Genomic DNA, 6,252 nt, shown 5'->3' on the forward strand with positions numbered 1-6,252 from the left:
AAAGATCATTTGGTCCATCCTTTCATGGGAAGGGGAGCCTAGATGAGATTATCTAGCACCCTGTCCAATCGCATCTTGAAAACCTCCAGTCATGGCGACTCTACCACCTCCCTGGGGAGGTTGTTGCCGTGAATGATTGTTCTCGCTGTAAAAAATGTCTTTCTCATCTCGAGGTGAAACCTCTCCCGGTTTCTCCCTGGCCTCTCCATGTGACTCTTGGTTGAGAGAGAGTCTCTGTGCTCTTTGTAGCGGCCTGTAAGTTCTGGACAACGGTGATGAGTGCAGGGGAAGAGAAGCACAGGACAGCACGAGACTCAGTACGGGATGTTTTGGGGGATGTATGGGATGGTTTGGGGGAGGAACCAGAGGTGGGGGAAGGGAGGGTTCAGGGTGGTACTGGAGGAAGAAAGGTGAGAAAAGAGAGGGAAGATGGGATGACATGGCTGTCACTCAAGAACTGATTGCTGTTCAGGATGCTTGCCTGGCCATGCCCTGCTTCTGATCAGTGCAGCCTGTCCTGTCTTCTTCTTGAGTTCTATTGCTGACTATTTTCCCTGATGAGGGGCTCTCTGTTCTGTGTGTATGTGTGCGTATGGAAGTGTAGGGGCCAGCAACTGGAGTCAAACCACGGGTCGCCGCGGTTCCTGTCCCGCTGGTGGGCGTCACTGGCGTGGGAGCAGAGGTCATTGGGGCTGTTTGTCTGGGGTGCCGGCACCGGGACAGAGCAGGGTGAGTGGAAATAATGTGCCCGCAAGTGGAGCGTGTGAGGGTATGCAAGTCAGTGCGTGATTGCTCTCGAGCATCAAGCCAGATGATGCAGCGAGTGGGTAAAGCGGCTTGGGAGCCACGTATGGGTGTGCGCCGCTAAGGGTGAGGTCACAGAAGGAGCTGGCTACAGGAGGCAACCGGGGCTCCTGGCCAACTGCCAGAGACCCCACAGGGCGGGGCTCTTTGGGTCTGTGTCTCTAGGGGTAAGAGAACCGGAGGAGCTGGCTACCAGAAGGACCAGGGTGTCCAGGCCAAGTGGAACCAGGGACCAGCTACAGGTTAGATGGGATGGCTCAGCCCAGCTGATGGAGGGATCCACGTTGCACATGTGTGCGATATTCTCCCACTCACAGACCTTCATCGTGATCAGCCAGAAAGGAGGCCTGGACGAGGCTCTCGGTGCCCTTTGTTGAGTGCTGAGTGTTTCCGCCTGGGTTGATCGGTGTGGTCGGCCATATGTATATGGGCTGTCCAAACCTCCAAGCTCATGCGACAATGAGAAAGTGTTCTGCTCTTCTTCTCGTCCCTGAGGCCGGCCAGCTGCGGTTAAGGTGCCGCTGAAGAGGCTGACCTCTCGGCAGCAGGCAGCCCCTTTCTCATCTCCCACAAACTCTCCCTCTGGATTCCGACCCAACTAGGCTGGCAGAGCGGGCAGTGGTCGCCTTTACCTGGCTCGCAGGCCTTAGGGCTATGCGAGGCTGGTGGGGGAGTGGGTAGGGGGTGGGGTCAGCAGCATTCTGAGCTCTGAGCCCCTTGGCCAAACCCCAGTCTCTTCTTCTTGCATCTTGTTTGCATGCTGGTGTGCCCAGGCACGCTGCTCACAGGTGCTGATCCCCACGAGCCACGAGGCATCCTTGGAAGTGCAAAACTCCTGGGAAGTGCACCCAGAGGCGAGCAGGGTGGGGAGAGCAAGAGGCCCACGGTCGTGGGGAAGAGATGTCCCAAGGAAATGTCCAGGGACTGGGAGAGGGAGGCGGGTGGGCAGAGAGGCAGAAGTGCAGATGTGTGTAAGAGAGGGGAGGTCGTGTGGGCAGGAAGAGGCTCCAGCCACCTCTGTGCCTTTCATAGCCACGCTGGATCGTCCCTGTCCCTCTGAGCCCTGCCAGGTCGCTCCTGACCACCCGGGACAGCACATCCCTTGGTGGCATGGCTGGCTGCTGGCTATTCCTGCCTCCGTGCGGGTCTTCATAGAATCATAGGATGCTTTGGGATGGAAGGGACCCGAAAAGGTCCACCCCCCCTGCAACTGGCAGGGACATCTTCAGCTAGATCAGGTTGCCCGTCTAGCCTGTCCTTGAATGTTTCCAAGGATGGGGCATCTACCACCTCTCTGGGCAACCCGTTCCAGTGTTTCACCACCCTCATCGTGAAAAATGTCTTCCTTATATCCAGTCTGAATCTACCCTCTTTTAGTTTACAACCAGTACCCCTTCTCCTATTGCTCGGGGCCCTGCTAAAAAGTCTGTCCCCATCTTTCTTATAAGCTCCCTTAAAGCATCGAAAGGCCGCAATAAGGTCTCCCCGCAGCCTTCTCTTCTCCAGGCTGCACAACCCCAGCTCTTTCAGCCTTTCCGCATAGCAGAGGTGTTCCATCCCTCTGATCATTTTTTGTGGCCCTCCTCTGGACCCGCTCCAACACGTCCATGAGGACTCCAGAGCTGGACGCAGGACTCTAGGTGGGGTCTCACCAGAGCAGCGTAGAGGGGCAGAAGTCTTCCCTGCAGATCCCTGCTTTGTCACACAACTGGTTAAGGGCTTGGTGTGTCTGAAATACGAGGGGAGGCTGGGAGAGCTGGGATTCTTCCCCTACCTGATGGAAGGGAATCAAGAGGGAGCCAGACTCTTCTCAGTAGTACCAACTGGCAGCGCAAGAGGCAACGGGCACAAATTAAAACCCATGAAATTCCTTCTCAGGGCAAGAAACCACCTTCTTACCGTGAGGGGGGTCAAAGAGCGGACCGGGTTGTCCAGGGAGGCTGTGGACTCTCCGTCCTTGGAGATACTCACAACCCAACTGGACTATGTCCTAAGCAACCAGCTCAAGTTGACCCTGCTGGAGCAGCTGGCTTGGACTAAAGCATCTCAGGAGGTCCCTTCCAAGCCCAGCGATTCTGAGATTCTGTGAACAGGTAAGAGCAAGGTCTCCCATAAAAAAGCGTCTTACTTGAAATGTTCTCTGACAGGGAGTGGTTTACGCGTATTTTGGTTTTTGTTCCCGTGGCTGGTTGAGCCTTCCTGAAGGCAAGGCAAACAACATCCGCTGCTCTTCTTCCCTTCTCCACCAAGCTAGTCACCTCACTGTAGAAGGCAGGCAGCTTGGTTAAGCATGACTGCTCCTTCATAAATCCATGCTTACTACTCCCAGCCACCTTCCTGTGCTGCCTATGTTTGGAAACTACTTCCAGGACGTTTTGCTCTGTCATCTTCCCAGGGACTGAGGAGAGGCTGACCGTCCATCCTGTGAGTTCCCTGGGGCTTCCTTCTTTCCCTTCTTGTTCCTCTTGCCTACGTGGAGACGGAAGAGGTTGAGGTGTGTCCTGAGCCACTTCAAAACCTTGCAAGTTCTTTTCAGGCAACTCCCCTCTCAAAACAAGGGCTTAGTCGGGGGCGCACAGCGAGCTGCTCACGCTCAGAAAGCCTGACCATTGTTGGGCTGACCGACGAGGATGGGATTCGAACCCATGCGTGCAGAGCACAATGGATTAGCAGTCCATCGCCTTCACCACTCGGCCACCTCGTCAGCATGCTGCTGCTGCTGCTCCTGCCACTGCTGACACTGCTGCCGCTGACACTGCTCCTGCTGCTGCTTCTCCTGCTCCTGCTCCTGCCCCTGCTGCTGCTGTCAAGGCCGCTGCCACTGCTCCTCATCTTGCAGCTCCTGCTCCTGCTGCTCCTGCTCCTGCTCCTGCCGCCTGCACCTTTTTATACTGTTTGACAGGGGCGAGAAGGAACCAGCCTCCACCTTTTGCCTTTTGGGACCGGTCCACTCTCCTGACAGCTGGGCTGAGCTCCAGGGACCTTTGGGAAACAGGGCTCAGTGTTCACATCAGAAAATGACTGAACAGCAGAGCCCCACGCTCCTTCCCAGGAAGGAACATGCGAGAGTGACCCTGGAGTGGCTCAGCGCCTCCAAAGGACTGAGCCTGACTTTGAGATCAATTTGTGACAAATTCCACGTTTCCCCCACATTCTGGAAGGATACCACCAGCTCATATGGGCAGGAGTCACTCACGCTTGACTGGTGGACTTTTCACCAGGACAGAGCATGTGCCTCAGGCTTGGCCGTGGCATCTGTGTGCTGTTCCCCCTGGTGCTCACCCAGGGTCTCATCACAGGCTGCTTCTCTTCCAGCACAGCTCACAGTCAGGAATGAAGAAGGAGCTGAAGGGCACCGGCCCCACTGCACACAACTCCTCTCCTCTTTTTACCTGCCAGAGCTCCAGTGCAGCAGGGAGTTGAAACCACTGCACTGGTCCCCTGAGCCCAGATCTCTCTGTCCCTTGACGGTCAGACCGTGAGCTGGGGGAAATGGTGCGGAGGCCAGGCTTGCTGCCCCTGGTGGGTAGCAGAAAGGTGGGTGTGGGATTGCGCACTGTGGGATGGACACCGATGGCAGGGCCCTGGGAGCCTCTCTTTCTCCTCCGCCTGGTTAATTCCGGTCCTGGTCAAAGGGGAACAGTGCACAGCCGGGGGTGCTGGGACCAGAACCACTGGCACCCTGGCCACGCCGAGTAGTTTCCCCAGCCCCAGCCCACCCCATGGGCCTGTAATTATGGCAACACGTCAACAAGGAGGACTGGCAGATTCAGGATTGCCTCTAGGGCAGGAGCTCATGGCAGGAGGGAGGACGGGCCTGGGAAATGCAATGCTCTGCCGATCTCCTTCCCCAGACTGCAGACTATCCCATGTATAGTCTGTTGCGGATACGAAAAATTCCTGGGATGCACTTTCTGGGTTCTTAACAAAGGCTTTCCTAAAAATGTAGCCAAGGCCATTATTGGCTCTCATCAGTCCAGCAGTCTGTTGAGTCCGTGCCGTAATCAGAGCAGCGCAGGGACATTCAAGAGAAAATTCGGGCTTCCTTTATGCTTTGCGACTTTCGAGGTGTGCCGATGAGTAATGGGGCTCCTTCCACAAGAGCTCTCACCCCAAACCGGCCTTGTCTCCATTGCTACGGGATGTCAGGGGCAAAACACGAGGCTCTCTCAAACCCAGGGACAATGGAAAAACCCGTAGTTTTACCAAGGGAGGAACTCTTTTGGATACTCTGCTTGTTGGGATTGGAGAAGAGGGGAGAATGAAACATGACTCTCTCACACAGCTGATGCCCAAGGTCTTTAATGAGAAAGTCAAAGGGAAATGGGAAAGACAAGAGCTCAAGCAATGCATTTTGGAGGCTGAGTAAAGCTCAGACAAGTGCTGCCATCTGAAGGAAAACCTCCACGCCAGGGATGCTTCTTTTCCACTTCCCCTTCAGGGCTCAGGCAATCGTCTATCACCAAGATGCATTGCTACGGAAGGAAGGAGGAGGTATTTCATGGGGAGCATAAGGTAAAGCAGAGCAAGAGGGGGAAAGAGAGAGGCTTCCCTGGGAAGAGACGGAAGGCCAGCGCAGGCCCCTTCCTGCAGGCAGAGAGGTGGGAGCTCAGCTCCTCTGCAGACCATAATCGCTCTCTCAGGGCTGGCTGCAGGGCTTTCCTCGAGGCTCCTGGCGCTCGGCCACGGGCAGGCAATCCTCCACGGGCTTCAGCATAAGAGATTGCCCCGTCCCAGAGGCCCGCAGAGCCCACGGCCCAGGCCGGACCACCCAAAGCCCCCCAGCCCCAGGGAGCCCCCAGAAGCGATGGGCACACTGCCAGCGCTGAGAGAGCTCCCCACGGCAGCCGACGCGGTGGATCCCACGGCTGTGCTCTGAGGGGAGGAGCTGAGGATTGGGCCCGGCAGCGTCACCAGGACTGGCGAGGGCTGGATCGTAACGCTGGAGTCGGCGCACCGGATGACGCAGGGCTCGTTGCAGCTGTTGGCAAGCGGGGTTGGGCCGCAGGCAGCTGGCAGGCACGGGCTGTAGCACGACATGTCTCGTGGAGGGAGGCGACCCTGCAAGACCGGGAGGGAGCAGAGGACATTAGCTGTCGGGCCCTTTTTCAGACCCGCAGCTTGGCTCCTCTGAGAACGAACAGTGCCTGGGTAGGGCCAGATCTCCCTGGGAAGTTCCTTTCCGTGCCAAGAGAGACCAGGGCCTGGCGCTGCACTATGGCTGGGGTGGAAGCACCTGGTGACGGCTTAGACGGTACTGGTCGTCCAGCCTCAGACTTCAGCAGAGCCACTGCTACAAAGGAGCCCAACTGACTCCCTCTCTCGGAAGGGAGCAAAGCCTTCCCTCTTCCCTCACCAACTCACCTCCCACAAGAGGGAAGCGCAGTGTATTTTCAAGCCTGGACCACGTATCAGAAGGACCCCGCACAGAAGGGAAGCAGTCCCCCT

At 56.8% G+C, this 6,252-nt stretch overlaps 1 non-coding gene across 1 annotated transcript; it reads right to left on the bottom strand.

The window, feature by feature from the left end:
• Positions 1-3,426: 3,426 nt before the first annotated feature.
• On the bottom strand, positions 3,427-3,508 carry TRNAS-GCU (transfer RNA serine (anticodon GCU)). The gene has a single exon. It is a non-coding gene; the product is annotated as a tRNA-Ser (tRNA).
• Positions 3,509-6,252: the final 2,744 nt, after the last annotated feature.

The sequence above is a fragment of the Nipponia nippon genome, unplaced genomic scaffold (assembly GCF_047370975.1).
Source record: "Nipponia nippon isolate SJK-2023a ecotype South Korea unplaced genomic scaffold, ASM4737097v1 scaffold_14, whole genome shotgun sequence".
NCBI classification, from domain to species: domain Eukaryota; kingdom Metazoa; phylum Chordata; class Aves; order Pelecaniformes; family Threskiornithidae; genus Nipponia; species Nipponia nippon.